Source organism: Puma concolor, chromosome D3, assembly GCF_028749965.1.
Source record: "Puma concolor isolate L17-30 chromosome D3, mPumCon1.1.hap2, whole genome shotgun sequence".
Taxonomy (NCBI): Eukaryota; Metazoa; Chordata; class Mammalia; order Carnivora; family Felidae; genus Puma; species Puma concolor.
Window position 1 is genome coordinate 80643828 of NC_141678.1, and position 19975 is coordinate 80663802.

General features: G+C 48.2%; 1 long non-coding RNA gene across 2 annotated transcripts; it reads left to right on the top strand.

Moving 5' to 3' along the window:
• The first annotated feature begins 3575 nt into the window (after positions 1-3575).
• Positions 3576-9859, top strand: LOC147575667 (uncharacterized). 2 transcript variants are annotated; one of them, XR_015242613.1, is made up of 3 exons: positions 3576-3948; positions 8872-8971; positions 9546-9859. It is a non-coding gene; the product is annotated as an uncharacterized LOC147575667 (long non-coding RNA). The 2 variants fall into 2 exon arrangements; XR_015242612.1 differs by lacking the exon at positions 3576-3948 and adding an exon at positions 5677-8058 and having other exon boundaries at positions 8304-8971.
• Positions 9860-19975: the final 10116 nt, after the last annotated feature.

Sequence of the window (19975 nt, forward strand, 5' to 3'; positions counted from 1 at the left end):
ATCAGGTGAGGAATATTTTTGAAATCATCCAAGGCAATTTAGTGCTGACAAGGGCAGGAAAAGTCAGGGGAGAGGATTAAAAATAACAGAAAAATGATAAGAAAAATTTGACATCTGCGATTGTCATCTCCGGAGGCTATCATGACGTGATTAGTCTTGCTCCTTCTCAGTCCCTCATGGGATCAGACGTTGGCCCTTCCCATCCCTTCTATCCCCTCGTTCATGTGTGGGACACTCCTGGGTTTCCCTCCCTTCCCTTTTCTTCTCTCTACCTTCCTGCCTTAAATGAAAGATGCAAAGGTTAGACTATTTGATCCGTAAATCGGAAGTCCTCTCTAAATCTAATAACTTTTAATCTAATAACTTTTCTTTTCACATAGTGTAGTTACCTGAATCCACGTTCCTCCTCCCATCTCTGTGCATAGGACGCATCTGAAAGCTTGCTGGGCAGCTGTACTGATTTTTAGAGACACCACCCCTCATTGGGATCATGTGGAATTCTCTTAATACTCAGTGTGTGTGTATAAAATATACAGCCAACCCTTATTCACAGTGGTTATGATCCATAAGGTCACCACGAGCACTGAATCGGTGAATTAGGACCCGCTGCTCCAAGGGACAATACACGGTTAGTTTTCTTCCAGTTTTGATCACGTTTCTTTCATCAACTGGTCAGTACATGAATTGGCTTTATGTGTGTTTCTTTCTTTTTTTTAAAGTCAGTTTATTTTGAGGGAGAGAGAGCAAGCACGAGCAGGGGGAGGAGCAGAGAGAGAATCCCAAGCGGGCTCCATGCTGTCAGCACAGATCCTGATGTGGGGCTCGATCCCACAAACTGCAAGCTCACGACCTGAGCCAAAACCAAGAGTCGGATGTTTAACCGACTGAGCCACCCAAGCGCCCCTGTGTGTGTTTCTTTTTAAAGACACCTTATTTAACATAGATTGTTAATTAATTACATTGAAGTCCCAACAGTAGCATTATAACTCAGGCCCAAAGGAGGCTTTTCCGGCACAAGTATTTTCCCCCGGAGGCACGCCCCAGCCTTCCTGCCTCACCAGGCAGCGCTTTAGCTTTGTGTGTAGGGGCATTCTAAATGGTGAAATCAACAAAAAGCACAAAATGCGAGAAACACGACACTAAATAGATGGTGAAAAGGACACATGTTTGCAGCGTGGTGGCTAAAACAAGGAGATACAGCATTGCCTCATTCACCCTCAGCTGGGAACGCGTCACATCAAGTGGTTCAAAGTTTTGACCGCTCTGCACATCTCAGCAACTGACCACAAAAGCACAAGTGTCAATTTGGGGGTTATAAGTAAATTTTAGTGAGTAGGTGAGTTCACAAATATGAAATCTATGAGTGATGAAGATCAGCTGTATACACACAAGCACAGACATCCACTCATACACACACACACACACACACACACACATCCACATACATGACTCCCAGGCAGATCTCATCTGTCTCTGTTGTAACTACCAGGGCGAGGCGTGATGGGAGCCAGGGATCGCGTCCGGCTCAGCGCTGTGCACACCATACTTTACGCAGCGCCTGGCACATTGTCCAGTAAGGTCAAGCCCACGCTCACAGAGACTCTACGCTCCCTCCACCATCTACTCCAGAAACATAGCCCACAACGATTAGATGTGATTTTATAAAAGCTGCCAAGGCCATTTTAAAGTTGCTCATCACGTCTTCACCTACTTTAGATACATAACTTTTATTATGATTGGCCCACTGAGGTAGCTCTTTATGGATCAAAAGCACACATTCATGTAGTTTCCAAGCCGAGAGTGTCTATCGTATATAAGTAGCTTGTTGATTCGACCACCATCTGGGATCACTGGGGGACTTTTATCCCCCACTTTTAATAAAGTAATGAACAGGGTAGTCCATTGGCTCAGTTCTGTGTGTTTTAACTCACTATTAATGTGGTTATGGCTCTATAGGCATTTGGGCTTGGGGGGCCCAAAGAGGGGAAATGAATTCGAAAATGTGTTTGTTAAAAAGCTCAAGATCTTTTGGAGGAGAGAAAATAGGCGTATTTCCACCTAGTGGCCAAAAACAACATGTGGTAACGTTGAAACGGGTCTGGACCATTAGGTATTTGTCTCTATACCTAAACGTGAGCTGGTCTTCTTGTGAGGCAAAGGTTGGGGTGAGGAAAAGGAACTAGATGGGTCAAGGGAAATCTGTCAGGATGGCTGTGGAAGATATTATATGAAGGCAGTCCAATATAAGCTTTCAGAAACTCGAAACTGAATTCCAGCTTCACCACTAAAGAGCAAGGTGATTTGGGACAAGACACTCTGCTGTCCAGTCTCAGCTTTCTCACCTGTAAAGTGGAAATGATACAGCATAAGCCTATTTTAAGAATTAAATAAAATGATGCATAGAAATCAATTAGCACAGGGGCGCCTGGGTGGGTGGCTCCGTCGGTTAAGCGCCGACTTCGGCTCAGGGCATGATCTTGTGGTTTGTGAGTTCAAGCCCCGCGTCGGGCTCTGTGCTGACAGCTCAGAGCCTGGAGCCTGCTTCGGAGTCTGTGTCTCTCTCTCTCTGCTCCTTCCCCACTCATGCTCTGTCTCTCAAAAATAAATAAACATTAAAAAAAAATTAAAAAAAAAAAAAGAAATCAATTAGCACAGTGCCTGGCACACAGAAGCAGTCAGTAAGTGACAGGCATTGTTGTTATGTCTGTTTGAAAGGAGGGATGACAGCACTTATGTGTTGCAAACACGCATGCATTACCAGTAACAAGCCAACAGGATTGTAAAAATTGTAAGGAATAAGAATGTTCTATGCTTTGGTGCAGTAGGATCTATTGAATTATGTATCAAATAGATAATATAGGGGGTGCCTGGGTGGCTCAGGGGTTAAGCATCCGACTTCGGCTCGGGTCATGACTCATGATCTCACGGTCCTTGAGTTCCAGGCCCACGTCAGGCTCTGTGCTGACAGCTCAGAGCCTGGAGCCTGTTTGGGATTCTGTGTTTCCTTTCCTCTCTGCCCCTCCCCCACTCGTTCTCTCTCAAAAATAAACATTAAAAAATTTTTTTTAAATGCATAATGTAAATAAGAGAGAATCCTAGATAAAAGACTGAAACTTTCTGTATATTTCTGCTTGACTCTATTTCAGTGGAAATGCACAAATAATGTTAAATGGGTCATATTTCTTTCCTATCCATCCACCAAAAATACAGGGCAGTAAGTTAATGACAAATGTAAATAGAAGATGTTCCAAATAAATAATGGGCCCTTACTGCCTTTTCAAGGAAATGGCACATGTTTAAAATATATTTCCAGGGTGACTGGGTGTCTCAATCGGTTAAGCATCCGACTTCGGCTCAGGTCATGATCTCCCGGCTTGTGAGTTGGAGCCCCACATCGGACTCTCTGCTGTCGGCACAGAGCCCGCTTCAGATCCTCTGTCTCCCTCTCTCTCTGCCCTTCCCCTGCCTGTACACTCTCTCTCTCTCTCTCTCCCTCTGTCAAAAATGACTAAACATGAAAACTTTTTATGAAATAGATTTCTAATCTTATCAAATTAACAGTATGTGATGTCAGGGTCTTGTCTGGTGTTGCATTCATAGCCTCCGGTAACAGGTCTGGATGCGTGGGAACGTGGGAACTCGAGAAAACAACCCCCAGCCGCTCTGAGGACTCCCTGCCTCCGTGCTCCCTCCCCACCCTTGAAGCCAGTGTTGGTCTTGTGGTTTCCGCCTGCTGTTGTCCCTTCCTATTTCTCATGGGTTGAATGTGTCCCCAGAAAGATATGTCAAAGTCCTAACCGCCAGTACCTGTGAATGTGACCTTCTCAGGAAGTAGCATCTTTGCAAGATCGAATCAAGATGGGAGTTGACTCCGAAGGAGGCTGAGCCCCTAATCCAATTGACTGGTGTCTTTATAAGAAGAGAGAAGAAACACACACAGAGTAGCAGGTGAGGACCCCGGCACACTCAGGGAGGACAGGGTAGGAGGACACCATGTAATGCTGGAGGGAGAGGCTCACGTGTCTTGCCTACAAGCTAAGGAAGGCCAGGGATGGCCGGAAACACCAGAAGCTGGAAGGGAGGCACAGAGCCTTCCCTCGCACCTTCAGAGAGAGGATCGCCCTGCTGACACCTGGATCCTGGACTTTCAGCCTCCAGGACCGGGAGAGGATACATTTCTGTTGCTTTAAGTCATCGGTTTGTGGTACTTCATTAAGGCAGCCCCAGGACACGAATAGACTATTCCTCCCAGAAGGTCTAGGGTGGCTGGGTGGTGGGAGTTTATCTGGGCAGTTTTTAATTCCCTGAAATTCTAACCCTATAAAATTATAGCAGGCTGCCTTTAAAGGAGAGGGGCAAGAGGGGACTAAAATCATTTGTGTTCAGAGCACATTGGGCAACAGGTGATGTAGAAAGAAATTGAACATGCAGAACCTCGTACAATGTCAGCCACTGGAGGGGTGGGGGGCAGACGGGGATCTTCCTCTCTCCAGGGCTGGGAGCCAGCTTCTGAAGCCTGGGATGCCAGCTGGTCTGCCTGTTTTCGTGAGGACAACATTGATTTAATCTGCCCATGCCTGATCTTACACGGAAATTTCCAGGACATTTGCGTTGTCCTCTCTTCTCCTTCCCCACCACTTTCCAGCAGCCAGGGACTCCATCCCAGTGTAAGAGATCCACTCTGCCCCCTCCTAGTCAAGAGGAAATGGAACTCAAGTTGGTAGGCTTTGAACTAGCCTTGCTCGATTAACATACACCCTGCTTACCTCCACGATATGTGAACTCGGCTTATTTGGACTGAGGAAATGCCCAATCATCCCATTGACACAGAGCCTAAAATAAGAAGCAAATGTCAGACTCCTTACGCAAAAGGGACTCCCCTGGCACCATAAAGCTTGTAATGGAAAACAATTCCGCTAGATGGAGCTCTACTGAAGGTTGAGCCTTGACCTCGTGTTCAGTATCGGCGGTTATGGGAGCAATTCCAGAATGAATGAGAGGATCTCAAGCAGGACTACCTGCGACCTGGGACAAACTTAGAAGAGGATTTTACTCATCCTTAACGTTTGACGTAACCTTCAGATTAGGCAGAATTCTGGCTGCTTCCCTCATTAATAGTCTCACCTGTGAGCAGGTTCCTTCTACCTCCCGGCCCTGGAAGGGCTCAGGATCCACACACAAGCAAACCACAAGGTCAGATGGAAATAAGTCAAAGGAGGTTCTCAGGGCCCAGGGGCTTAATACAGGAGGCAACTCCCAGCCAGGTTAGCTTGGTGCCTGGCATGGAGGGGTGGGGTGGACAGAGAAGGCTTTGCCAGCATCTCGTCAGTGGATGCCATCTGTCCCTTGCTGGACTGAAGGGACGCTCTGGGCCTGTTAACAACCTTCTAGGACACTCTAAGTGATGGGATGGATTGACGGACAGGGTTGAGTGCATTTCTAGTTGGACAAGATAAAGGACCTGAACGGACTTCTCCCATAAAGATCATTGTAAGTATTTTAACACTGGCAGTTCTGCTGGGCATCAGGTAAAAACAAAGGGGACTAAATAAAGAGTAGTAAAGCTCTGAGAAGAGCTCTCTGATGCCACCACCATGTACCTTGAAAGGGGCCTCCCCTTTGCATTAGCCATGGAAGACTTTTCTTCCATATATATATATATATATATATATATATATATATATATAATGAATCAGTGATTCATCACTTACATTCAACACCCAGGGCTCATCCCAACAAGTGCCCTCCTTAATGCCCGTCACCCATTTAACCCATTCCCCCCACCCACCTCCTCCTATAGCAACCCTCAGTTTGTTCTCTGGATTTAAGAGTCTCTTATGGTTTGCCTCCCTCTCTGTTTTTTATCTTATTTTTCCTTCCCTTCCCTTATGTTCATTTGTTCTTTTTCTTAAAATTCCACATGTGAGTGAAATCATATGTTTATCTTTCTCCAACTGACTTATTTCACTTAGCATAATACCTTCTACTTCCATCCACACTGTTGCAAATGGCAAGATTTCATTATTTTTCATCACCAAGTAATATTTCATTACACACACACACACACACACACACACACACACACACCCCACATCTTCTTTATCCACTCATCAGTCAATGGGTATTTGGGCTCTTTCCGTAATTTGACTATTGTTGATAACGCTGCTATAAACATTGGGGTACATGCGCCCCTTTGAATCAGCATTTTTTTATCCTTTGGATAAGTACCTAGTAGTACAATTGCTGGGTCCTAGGGTAGTTCTATTTTTAGTTTTTCGAGGAACCTCCATACCGTCTTCCAGAGTGGCTGCCCCAGCTTGCATTCCCACCAACAATGCAAAAGAGACCCTCTTTCTCCGCATCCTCACCAACATCTGTTGTTGCCTGAGTTGTTCATGTTAGCCCTTCTGACAGGTGGGAGGTGGTACCTCATTGTGGTTTTGATTTGCATTTCCCTGATGATGAGAGATGTGGAGTATCTTTTCATGTAAGACTTTGCTTTTTCGAAGTGACAAAGCGTCCTTTGAATACCAGCTTCATGACATCCTCCTCATCCTCAATTTCCCCCACTGTGAGTTGGCAAGAATAGTTCTTTCCTTGTGGTATCGTGATAAGGTTTGGAAATAACACCTGGAACTTTCTAGCAAAGGGGCTGGCATATAGCGCGTCCTCAATAAATAACTTTCTCCTTCTCTTCCTGCTGCTCTTCTCAGAACTTAGGAGCAGAGGGGCCCTAGAAACACAAGAGGTTGATGTAATGATTACGGATGAATCACCGAAGCAAAGCTGCGGAATACCTTGGCACAGATTTTTACCATAGGCGCATCTAGAGCAAGTTCCACTCTACCTGGCCAGCGTCGGTGCTGATTATTGGGTTATGACAGTGGGGAGGCAAGGGCGGGGCTCCCTGCTGTCTCCCAGTTTGCCCGCTGAACGGACCTAAGCACGGACCCAAAAAGTCAAAGCCAGGTGTGCTGACCTCCCCCAGACAATCGGCACAGGTGCCTCAGCAGCAGCTGCACATTCTGAGCTGTCCCTGGGACATTGTGCAACAGACGAATCGGATATAGGGTGCCTTCCCTTTCTTCTCCCATATGCCTTTCTTTCCTCGCCCATCAGAGTTACAGTCCCCCGTCTTTCTGCCTTTTTGTCCTCCGTCAAAACTTCACCTCAGGGAAAAAATTGATTACCAGCAACTTTAAGTCAACAGACGTTCGTGAACTGCTCTCTCTCTCCCTAGACAGGAGTTTTCCTCATTTATTCACCACCGAGAAGGTGGTGCAAATGTTTTGGAAGGCAGGGATCTTCTGGGGTCCCTGAGATCACCCCCCAGGGCACCTCTGCTCTTCCGTCTCTCCAGGCTGCTGGAGGCACGGTGCACTTGCAAAGGCGTCCTCGGTAGCAGGTGGAGGTTTGTAATCGTTGGGTACCAGCTACTGGAGTTCCTGAAAAATGGCAGCAAACATCCATCAACAAACATCAGAGATGAAATACGAAACGCTTGGCATTTGGCAATATTTTTAAAACAGCGTTTACCAATGTCTTGCCTCTTTGCCAATTGTCAAAGTTGCCAAGTATCTCTGTAAAATTTGGCCTGGCCCCCCCACCTCTCAAATTATGACCTTGGCTCAAGGAAAACATGATGTGAATTCAAGCAAGCCAAATGTATACTTGCGTTTGCCAAAATATCCTGATTTTATTCTACTCCTTTGTCAAACGCGTAAGGAAAGGGTGGCCTTAGGATGTGGGATAGATGCCTGGCTTTGACAGCCGGGAAGCCAAAACAGGGGTGGCCAGTGTGGAACTCCCTTAGCCAGCATTCTGGGCTCCCTCTTCTGCAGAAGGAGCTGTTAATCAATCTCAGCCTTTGTTCTCATGGGGCAGGGACAAAGCCTCACAATCCTTCCCAATGCGGCTGCTTGAGAGTGGGCGCTGAGCTGAAAAGTCTCATTAGAGTTTAACGTGGGCGCCCCATGGGAAGGTCAGAGCCATCTACCAGTTGTGAAGTCCTTTAAGCCACCTACCAACTGCAGGGTAGGTGTTTCAAAAGAGGCAACGGTTGGGGCGCCTGGGTGGCGCAGTCGGTTAAGCGTCCGACTTCAGCCAGGTCACGATCTCGCGGTCCGTGAGTTCGAGCCCCGCGTCAGGCTCTGGGCTGATGGCTCGGAGCCTGGAGCCTGTTTCCGATTCTGTGTCTCCCTCTCTCTCTGCCCCTCCCCCGTTCATGCTCTGTCTCTCTCTGTCCCCAAAATAAATAAAAAACGTTGAAAAAAAAAATAAAAAAAAAAAAAAAGAGGCAACAGGTTGCCCCCGAAAATTCCTCCCAACTCCACTGTTGGCTGATGCCTAAAATTCTGTCACTAGACCATCCATCCCTAGAGTCCTTAACCTTAATGCCTACAGGGCAGACCCTGTGCTAAGTGCTATGTTTACAGGAAGCAAGACCTTTGCTTTCTGCACGTATCACACAGCCTCAGGTGGGTAGGGTTTGAGAAGGAGCCAGGGGGAGCATGGGAGGCAGAGGATTTAATCCCTGAGGGAGAAGAGAACAGAAGGAAGGCTGCAGGGCTAAAGATTTCCCTCCCTGTCCTACCTCGGGCTGGCCTTCGGTTAACACAAGAGAACGTGAGTAGAAGCTGACATTTCCCCCCAGAATCATCCAATGCCCGTATCCAACAGGATTCGGGCAACTCTCCCTTTGGGCAGAAGAGAAGCAGGTGCAAATATCTGCTGTGTGATCAAGTCACTGGAAAAATGTTAAGTATCTGTGCTGGTGCTGTTGTTACAAAATTATATATTGTTGTTTTCTCCTTGTTATTACAAAACCATATATTGTTACTCCCTCTGAAAGAGTGAGTGTTACCTTTACAGGACAGAAACTCCCAGAATGCTATGCCTGCTCCAGCACCGGGCCTCCCGTATTTCAAACCTAGAGTGGATTCTTTTTGACAACTCCCGTACCATTCACACAGTAAGTTGAATAATATCACGAATTTAAAGAAATTCGGCAGGGAATGAAATTTTTCTTTTATTGCACTTCACATACATAATCAAGGAAGTTAAATAAATTAATGAATAATAAGTAAATAAATAATAGTACATTACCAAAAAAGGGGAGGGGAGTAAAGACGTCTTTTTTTTTTTTTTTTTTTTTTTTTAAGGAAAGGGAGATCTTTTGCCTACATGTCGGTAACAAATAGAACATTACAGTTTTTGTCTTTGAGACATGTCTACACATTTGACAATGATTTCATCAAAATCGATCCTGAATTGTCCCCTTCGATAGGCACATAGCCAGATTTGCCAATGTGTCACATAGTTCATCGGGGAATATGTTTTGCTCCTTTTAATTGCTAAAGTTTTCTCTCCTTTTAAAAATTGAAGTGTAGCTGACATACGCTGAAGTTTTCCCTATAACAAGAGGCATCTAAGTCGAGAAGGAAAGCCTTAAACATAAAGATAAATTTGGCACATACCCATCCCATGTCACAGCAAATTCCAGAAAGGGCAATACAGTTCACATCTTTGTTTCTTTGTTTCTTCAGGACCAGTTCTAGCAGCTCTCAAGTGTCTTCACCGTGGACAAACTTTCACCAAACGCCCATCGCCGGCAAATGTATCACAAATTTCTATTGTATTTGGGTCTCAAGTTTTACACGTGCAAAAACCAGAGAAAGTATCCAAAAGACGGCAAATAGGGACTTGTCTGAGCCGTTGTGTTCTTGTCCAGTTCCTAGAGAAAGTGATTCGGGCTTCAAACACTGCCCTTTGAATTTCATCAGGCAATCTAAGACTGGAACCTTTGGTCATGTCTCCTAACGTTTCTTCCCTAGATTTGATTCTTTTATCTATGTCCTCACTTTGTTGTTGTTGTTGCTTTGCAGAAGTAATTGTCCTCTCCACAGTCTGTTAGCACTGACCTCAAGGAATCATTTTAAAGTGTTGTGTGCCCTGTTCAAGGTGGATTCTGCCAGTTTGCAAATATTTTTGTATCAACTTCTTGTCTGGGTCTTCAAGGCTCCCATTGTTTCCTTCTCAAAGGCTATTTGGCAACAAAAGCGTGGCAAGTGAACTTCCAAGTGGAATACAGCGTTTTTTAAAAGGATAAAGAATAAGAATGTGCTAATTTAGGCTTAAGGACATAGTGCTAAACTCAACAGTAAGCACAGTTGTCTAGAACTTGGACCAAGGAAAGATTATTCAGGGCAGAATGTTGGATCGGTAACGTTACTTAAGATTTGCCATGGGGCGCCTGGGTGGCGCAGTCGGTTAAGCGTCCGACTTCAGCCAGGTCACGATCTCGCGGTCCATGAGTTCGAGCCCCGCGTCAGGCTCTGGGCTGATGGCTCGGAGCCTGGAGCCTGTTTCCGATTCTGTGTCTCCCTCTCTCTCTGCCCCTCCCCCGTTCATGCTCTGTCTCTCTGTGTCCCAAAAATAAATAAAAAAAAAACGTTGAAAAAAAAAATTTTAAAAAAAGATTTGCCAGTGCAAGGTTATAGTGAAAAACAGACCAACTTTCAGATGGCTTTGCTGACGGTTTTAAATTCTCTGCAGACAATGACCCCTTCGTCTTATCCTGCACCAGGCAGAGCCCTCCCACTGCCCACCTTTTAACCCACAACCTCTATGTAGAAGAGTCACTGCCTCCACACTGGGGTTCGGATCTCAGGCACATCCCCTTCTGCTGTCACAACCCCACAACTTCTTGCTGTCACGCTGGTTTCCTTATAGAGGATTAAACAGATGTATTTATTTTTTTAAATAAAGTTTATTTGTTTTGAGAGACAGAGAGTGTGGGAGGGGCAGAGAAGGAGGGAGAGAAGGGATCCCAAGCAGGTGCTACACAGTCAACGTGGAGCCCGATGCAGGGCTTGAATTCACGAACCTGAGCTGAAATCAAAAGCCGGATGCTTAACTGACTGAGCCACCCAGGCGCCCCTAAACAGATGTAAAAACCGAAATCCCACAGGTTGATTTTTCTCCCGTTCGAGCTGCAACCCCTTGCCTGGGAAGGGACCCAAGGATATCAGAGTCCAGCCCCCACTCCTCTAGGGTCAAGGCCAGCGGTTCGCAGGGAATACGGGGTCCTTCTGGGCCTTCCCTCCCGCTCCCCGTACATCCTCTTCTTCCTGGCATCTGCAAAGTGGGGTTCTTGTCTCTTTCCAACCACTAATTACCTTTGGGATCCTGGAACAATGACTTTTCTTCCTGCTTCCTCACAAGCAGACTTGCAACTGAGTCATTTGTAAGCCTCCTTCTAATGTCCCCAGGCGCTGGCTGTGAGGTCAGATGACTTTGGCCGCCCATCCAGGGCTCCTGCACATGATGCCAGTGCAGTGAAAGGTCAGCTCCTGGCGCCCCCTCTCTCACACTGTTCCCTGTGCCCCATCCCCGGGGCACCGCGGACCCTTCAGACTGTCACGTTTCCTTGTTTGGCATTTTCTGAACCGTTGGGCTCTGGAGACTTCCAGATGTCTTTCTGTAATGGTCAGAGCGGGATTTCCTGGGCAAAATGTTTCCTCTGCAAACATTCTTGTTTGTCGTGGCACTGCCCTCAGAATGTGCAGGAAGGATTTCTAAAGGACAACTCCAGGGACGCCTGAGTGGCTCAGTCAGTTAAGCATCTGACTCTTGGCTTTGGCTCTGCTCATGATCTCATGATCGGTGAGTTCAAGCCTCACATCTAGTTCTGTGCCGACAATGGAGAGTCTGCTTGGGATTCATTCTCTCCTCCTCCTCCTCCTCCCCCTCCTCTTCCTCTTCTTCCTCCTCCCCTCCCCCTCCTCCCCTCCCCCTCCTCCCCTCCTCTTCCTCCTCCTCCCCCTCCCCCTGCTCTTCCTCTTCTTCCTCCTCCCCTCGCCGTCCTCCTCCTCCCCCTCCCCCTCCTCCCCTCCTCTTCCTCCTCCTCCCCCTCCCCTCCTCTTCCTCTTCTTCTTCCTCCCCCTCCCCCTCCTCCCCCTCCCCCTCCTCCCCTCCTCTTCCTCCTCCTCCCCCTCCTTTTCCTCTTCTTCTTCCTCCCCCTCCCCCTCCTCCTCCTCCCCCTCCTCCCCCTCCCTCTCCCCTCCTCCTCTTCCTCCTCCCCTCCTCCCCCTCCTCTTCCTCTTCTTCCTCCTCCCCTCCCCCTCCTCCCCTCCTCTTCCTCCTCCTCCCCCTCCCCCTCCTCTTCCTCTTCTTCTTCCTCCCCCTCCCCCTCCTCCCCCTCCCCCTCCTCCTCCTCCCCCTCCTCCCCCTCCCTCTCCCCTCCTCCTCTTCCTCCTCCCCCTCCTCTTCCTCTTCTTCCTCCTCCCCTCCCCCTCCTCCCCTCCTCTTCCTCCTCCTCCCCCTCCTCTTCCTCTTCTTCTTCCTCCCCCTCCCCCTCCTCCCCCTCCCCCTCCTCCTCCTCCCCCTCCTCCCCTCCCTCTCCCCTCCTCCTCTTCCTCCTCCCCCTCCTCCCCCTCCTCTTCCTCTTCCTCCTCCTCTCTCTCTCCCTCTCAAAATAAATAAACTTAAAAACAATAAAAAATAAAAGACAACCCAGCCTGTACATGCCACGCACCAACCAGCGGTGGAAGATAGGGATGGAATGGTTACTCCCATTTTACAGATGGGGCCCTTGAGTTCTTGAGGGTTGAAATGCGCTGCCATGGTGGCGCACGCAGCAGAACTGGGACTAAAACACTCCCATCCCCGATGTCTTCGTTACTCCTCCAAACCCACTCCAAAGAGCTGAGCTCAGGCTTGGCCCACGCCCAGTCATCCCAGCGATACAACCGCTACCCAGCATGCACTCGGCTGCGGAGTATGAACAGATCCCGCGCCTTGCCTCTAAGAATTTATGTTTCGAAAATCACAAGATTTGCACAGTGAGCATGAAGATGTCTGTAGAAATAGAAAAAAGGAGTGAGAATATAGCAATCGCTTATTTTTATGCCTTCATATGTTTTTCTATCAGGACATAAAAATCTCTTACCTCTATCCGGCAACAACATATTTAGGAAACGGTCCCCCCGAAAGCTATAGACGAGGGATGACAAATGTGTGACATGTGCCCTCGTAGTCCCTGGGGACCTTTGTGGTAGATGGTCCCCCCCCCCCCCCCATCATGGCTCTCTTCCCACTTAGCACAGATGCGGCCTCAGAATCCTTCCTAACACAGCCCGCTGCTTAGGTACATAATTGACACATGATTTCGAACGGTGGGCCAACCTGGGATTTGCTGTCCTGTTACACATCTGAGGCTTATTATTCTAGAAAACGTAAAAAGAGTGAAATTTGGGTGGTCTGCCCTTCCAGTGGGCTGCTGCTTGGTATGTTTTCTCTTTTCTCCCCCTCCCCCCACCCCTTTCCCCAGCCCCCAGACAAAGTGCTCAGTGCAGCCGATGGCCAGGCGCTGGGTAACCATGGTTCGAAACAGAAGTTCCACACCTGAGACACGTAAAACGTTTGTAGAGTGACAGCGGTTTACAACGTAAATGATTCCTTTGCAAGGCACACCTTCCCACCCACCCCTTGCAGACTTCCTGGAACAGGTGTTCTTTGTAAAAGACCCCACCCCCCCCCCCACCCACCAGCCAGATGATTCTAATGTTCCCCACCCCCCTAAGAATTGGAGCTTGAGAAATTATCCTTCAGAGATATCTGCCATGTCTCAGAGGATTGAGTCTTGAAGAGTGAGTCAAATTGCTTGGAAATTGTTTGTCGGGAAACTCAGCCGTAGTAATACGGTGGTGAGGGAGGTATGTTGAGCACCAGCTGTGTTCTTTATCTCCTTGCATGGCATCCACTCCCCCAGTCAACATTAGTGACTTCCAGGACTAGGAACGTTATAAGGAGCCTCAACCCCTGTGCTGGGTTGAATAACGTTTCCCCCAAATTTCACGTCCACTCGGAACTTCAGGATGTCGTGAAGGGTAGGGTTGAGGTGAGAACATACAGGATTCGGGTGGACCCTGAATCCAATGAGCGTGTCCTTAAAAGAGAGACACGCAGAAGAAGACCATGTGACTACAGAAGGCGATTGCAGTAATGCGTTACAAGCCGGGAAAAGGCACGGATAGTGAGCAACCACCAGCAGCCAGGCACAGGCACGGAAGGATTCTCCCCTAGAACCTTCAGAGGGAGTGTGGACCTGCCAGCGGCTTGATTTGGACTTCTGGCCTCTAAAACTGTGAGAAAATGCATTTCTGTTACTTCCTTTTTAAAAATGTTTATTTATTTATTTAGAGAGACAGGGGATCTGAAGCAGGCTCTGTGCTGACAGCAGCGAGCCCGATGCGGGGCTCGAACTCACAAACTGTGAGATCACAACCTGAACCAAAGTCGGACGCTTAACTGACTGAGCCACCCGGGTGCCCCCACCATTTCTGTTATTTTAAGGTGCCAGTTTGTGGTAATTTGTTACAGCAGCCCTAGGAAACGAATACACCTTCCAAATGATAAATCTCCCAATTCTTTAAAAACATTTTTTAATGTTTATTTATTTTTGAGAGCGAGAGCAAGCAGGGGAGGGGCGGGGGAGGCACAGAATCCGAAGCAGGCTCCAGGCTCTGAGCTGTCAGCACAGAGCCCGACGCGGGGCTCGAACCCACGAACCGTGAGATCATGACCTGAGCTGAGGTCGGACGCTTAACCGACTGAGCCCCCCAGGCTCCCCCGAGAACCGCTCGATTCTAAGCTCGGGCTCCCAGCTGGCGGGGGCTGACCCCTGAAAACTTGAGGAAGGGAGGGATCAACAGAAGCAAATGAAAAGGAGGACAGAGCATCTGCCAGCAGTGTCTTTGCATCCCTTGGGCCTTCCGTGTGTTGCCCTTTCCCTCTACCTTCTTCCCCGGGACAAAGCTCACTTTTGCCCTGCTCATCTGCCTCTTTACTCCTCTTATCTCGCTAAGGATGACTCAGAGGGAAGTTCTGCAGACTGGCGTGGTAGCCATTGGATGTCTGTAGCAATAACATGCAGCTAGAGGAAGGCCTTTGTGCGCCAGGAGAAAAGGCAGTGAGACCTTTGGCTGTGGGTTTCCAAGAAAGGCAGCGGCTATTTCATGCCGCACAAAGGGCTGGCTGGCCCAGATAGATAGAAACCTTGGGACTGCTCACATCTCCTTCCTGGTAGCCTCCCCTGCCTAGCCCCGTAACAGAAGGAGCTACCCAGAAGCACAGAACAGGGCTGAAACATTACTGCCTTCAGACGGGTTCTAGGAAGGGCCATTTTGTATTCTGTAGATGTGCACCAAACCTATGCTTTGTTTTCACCATTCCTGAACCGTATTTTGATAAATTAGAGTGATCTGGGGGGATGTATTCCAAATAGAGGTTAGTTTCCCCACCCCCACACCCCGTCCCGGGCATCACGTTTCCCAGGATGCTGTAGAAATTCAGTGATGCAGAAGGATGGTACCTTTTGAAAGTCGGAAGAGGCCCAGGAAAACTGCCATACAGCAGGGTGGGGAAGAGGGGTCAGTAGCCTCTGGGGTGTATGGGTGGAGCGATCCTGACCTGCTCTTGACCTACACCCAGATCTTCTACAAACGATTAATTCCTAAGTAGCTCTCAGCTGCAAAGTCATCCCTCCCTGGGGCTCTAGTTAGCTCACCGGCAGGATGGGCAGGGAGTCCTCTGTGATCACCCAGTTCCCATCTCTTCCTAATATTTCCTAATCTTGAAACCCATTTAGCACTCAGGTTACCCTCAGATGCCCAGTGGTCCTCTTGGATGGCTCAGACTCCTCCCAGTCCTGAAAAGCTTGCAAATGAAAAAGCAGAGAACTTGTAGCTCGCTGGTCTCCCCTTCCCAGCTAGCAAGCTTGCAAAACAGCCCCCCTTCCTGAGGAGTGGGGAAAATGAATCTGTTAGAAATAAGAGGGCGACAGCTCAGGTCAGGGAACAATTGACAAGGGGCACCTTCAGGAGGGCTGTTAGAGAAGATGAGGCCTGTGGATTTCCTCCCCATAAATTGTCACAAAGTTGTAGACGCAGACTAATAATCGTGTTGTCTACTATGTTGACTGCATCAACTGCAGCTGGGAAGGGGCGGGGAGAGAAAACTACTATGGTCACTTCCAATTATGCTACGGTAACTGTTTAAGCTTTATTGAGTAAATAATTATCTCTGGGAATTTAACAAGAAACAAAACACAGCATAACACCCATTAGTCATCTGTTAGAGGTCTAAGGCTTAACTATATATTTAACACGTGTTTTTTTGGTTTGTTTTTTGGGTTTTGGTTGTTGTTGTTTTAATTCACCCTGGTTCAGCGTAAGACGTGAGCTAATCATACCTCCAGGGGGTAAATGACTAGTTCTCTGGATAAATTGGGTTTTTGTTTTCATCTCTTCTTAGAATCTTTAGGGTTTGTAATTTATTTTGAACCAAAGGCAAGAAGGGAATAGAATATGCAGGTGTCTTGAGGTGACCCATGTGAGAACCAGGTGTGGGGGTGGGGGGAAACAAGTCAGGTGGGTTCTCCACGGGTCCAGTGCACAAGGACCCAGAGAGGTGCGTGAATGTCGCTTTGAACAAGAAGGGAGGTATACAGCAGAGGTTTGGACACACTGAATGGTCTTTTAAAAAGAGTAGTTAGGGGCGCCTGGGTGGCGCAGTCAGTTAAGCGTCCGACTTCAGCCAGGTCATGCTCTCGCGGTCCGGGAGTTCGAGCCCCGCGTCGGGCTCTGGGCTGATGGCTCAGAGCCTGGAGCCTGTTTCCAATTCTGTGTCTCCCTCTCTCTCTGCCCCTCCCCTGTTCATGCTCTGTCTCTCTCTGTCCCAAAAATAAATAAACGTTGAAAAAAAATTAAAAAAAAAAAAAAGAGTAGTTAGTGAGCCCTCTTATAATATCTGTGCTGGGCTCGAAACAAAGGCTCCGTGGACAATAATGGCAGATTCAATGTTGTGATAAAATGGAGAGATGGGAATCTTTTTCCTTTTGATTGTAAGAAGTCAAATCAAAGCCTCTGTGCGTGGCTGGTGTTGACTCTGCCGTCGATTCAGAGGACGGCTCTCTCTGACTGAGAAATTAAGGAATGGGTCATCATCTGGGGCCCTGGCCTCTGAGGTAAGGTTTCCTACTCTTGGTCACGGTCACATCTGGATTCTCTTCCCACCCGGGGCACATTTAGGGAGTTGAAATTGCCATGGCCAGAAATGCGGGCGGTTATGGTGACTTGGGGCTAAACAGTAGAGCTCGGTCCTGACCCAGTGCGGGGTGGGGGCTGTGGAGACTCTGGAGGGAGGTGCCAGAGAATTCAGAGGTAGGACCCCCTGGCGAGATAGAACACTATGTATTCTCGTGCTTCGAACAGGTTCAGATACAGCTGAGCCATTTGCTAGTGACGGGACAAGAACTTTCATGAAAAGGTTGGGCTACCTGTGGATTTCCTCATCTTAAGGACACCACTCCCTGGAGAACCCTTTTGGTTTGCAACTAAGCCTAATTCCTTGCGGGGAAAGAAGAAAAAGTGTACAGAGTTTGTGCTTCCCTTCATCTTTGTTGGCTAAGCCATCTGGTTCTAGTTTGAATCTCCAGGGAGTGTGCGCTGATTGGCCTGGGTGCTACTCTAGGTGCCCCTTCCCTGGCCAGCGCACCTGTCCCCCAACTGCCTGGAGCTGTTTCTCTGGAGAGCTGGCCTGGCACACGGAGCCTGCCTTGCTTGGGGGGGATCCCCTCTGCCCGCAAGCACCCTGCCCCATGCAGGAAGCACCCTGTGACTGACCAGCCCCTAGGGGCCAATGACAGGAGGACATCAACATGGGACAACTCTGCCTTGCAGTTCGTGTTCCAGAGCTTTCTTCAGGTCGAGTGACCTTAGGTCTCAATAATTCCCTAGAGAGTTTTGTGCTCTTAGGGGTCATGGTGGCCTTCTAGCCACAATCCTGCATTTAGGAGCAGAGGCCCGCTCCTCTCGCTGGTGAGTGTGGTGCTTAAGATTTACTCCAGCTGTGTCCGGAGACTGGTTTCTGTCCCCCTTAACCAGCTAACCCCGGCGTGCAGCTTTGTAGGGGAACGGCATGGGAGCCAGCTGAGGCCTCCGACTCCGGGAAAACAGCCCGGTCTCCCAGAAGAGAGACCAAGGCCAAAGCTTAAGGCAGTAATAACAACTTTGATTTATAATGAGAACTATTTGTACATAATTACTGAAATATCGATTGCACATTCAGCAGGGTGCTTAAATTAAAGACAAACCAAATCTGGCGACAGCACCGAAAGAATCTTCTTGCAAACGGTTGCCATTTAGCCCTTTCCTACAATAATCTGGTGGGATTGTATAGAGTGCAGTTCAATTTACTGAGCATTGCCTTCAGTGATGACGGCTCCTCGTTGTGCTTGAGGGGTTCCCGGTTGAAGGCAGAAAACAGTTACCATGATGCAATGTCAGTTCTATGTAGGGCAGAGTGAGGTAGGAACAAGGATGGGGGTACAAATAAATCTGGCGGAAGGGATCAGGGAAAAGATCAAAGGTGGACCAAAGGGAGGAACAGACTCCGGACACGAGAGCAGACACGTCAGATAAGCCAGCATGGAAGGAGCTTTAGGGATTTCTCTCAAGCCACATTTTACAGCTAAATTCAAATATAAATTCATAACCATTAACTTCATATGGGCCTTTGAAGTGTGATTGCTGCCTGGTATATGCACTCTTATTCTGCAAATTTCCCAGGACCTGCCTCCCGTTACCTCTTAGACGCCCCCCCCCCCAGCCCTCCACTTTTCCAGCCGGTGCACCCTACCTCTGAGCCGCGGTATTTGCTGTTCTCTTTTGTCCGCTGCTGTGGTCCCCCAGCCTCCAATGGTAGCTGACTTGTGGCAGATATTAAATACGTATTTGTTCAAGGATAAAGTGACCTCCTCAGCTATATTTTAATTTGCTGTTTCACCCACTCAACACGGTGCATTTTTTTTAACTTTCACATTTCTATTTTTCATTTTTTCACATTGACTTAAAAAAAAATTTCTCCCCCCCAAATCCTCCTGGTCATATTTTTTTTTAATTTTTTTTTTTAACGTTTATTTATTTTTGAGACAGAGAGAGACAGAGCATGAACAGGGGAGGGGCAGAGAGAGAGGGAGACACAGAATCCGAAACGGGCTCCAGGCTCTGAGCGGTCAGCACAGAGCCTGACGCGGGGCTCGAACTCACGGACTGTGAGATCATGACCTGAGCCGAAGTCGGACGCTTAACCGACTGAGCCACCCAGGTGCCCCGGTCATTTTTTTTTTTTTTTTGTAGTTTCTTATAGCTTGCCTATCTTTATGATTTTTCTTTCTTTCAGTCTTTACATACTGGACACATTGTCACTTTATATATTTTTGCATCTGCTCATTTCATTACCTAAAGGAAGGAGGTTGTATTCCGTGACGCATAATTTCTACTGATTCTCACTCATGGTGGCCTGTTTGCTTGTAGGTTTCAGGATCTTTGATTGGTTGATCCTAATGTGGGGGAAATCCTGAGGGCCTAAGATGGGGCTGCTTTGATCCTGAGAGGATGTGAGTCTGCTTCTACTGAGGGCGGGGACCCCGTCTGAGTGTAAATGCAGGAGTCTCTATTTTTCCTCCCCATCACCTTTGGCTGCTGGCCTGTTCCTACCCTCGTCATTGCGTCATTACCATCGTTACCGCGCCACCCCTGGCCTTGGAGCTCAAGGCAATCCCGCCTCCCGCATTCCCTTGTTCCCCAGTGTTCCTCCTACTCTAGATCCCTCTCACTTCCCCTCCCCCCCTCACTTAACAGGATCCCAACAATGCCATAAAGAGCCTGTTTTACACAGGATTCGTTGTGCAGCATACGATACTGCTAGACGCAATCCAGGATTTCCTTCTGCTCCCATGCACGTCTGCATAATTATAGACTCTTGTTTGCCAAAGGCGGGCCGGAGCGGTCTCATGACTCTTGCTGTCTCTCAAGCAGGGCACCTGGGAAACAGTGTCCCCTCTGTAAGTCCTGATTTGCCGGTTAATAGGTAAGCACCCAATCAGGCAAATTAACATGCTTCACAGCTACCC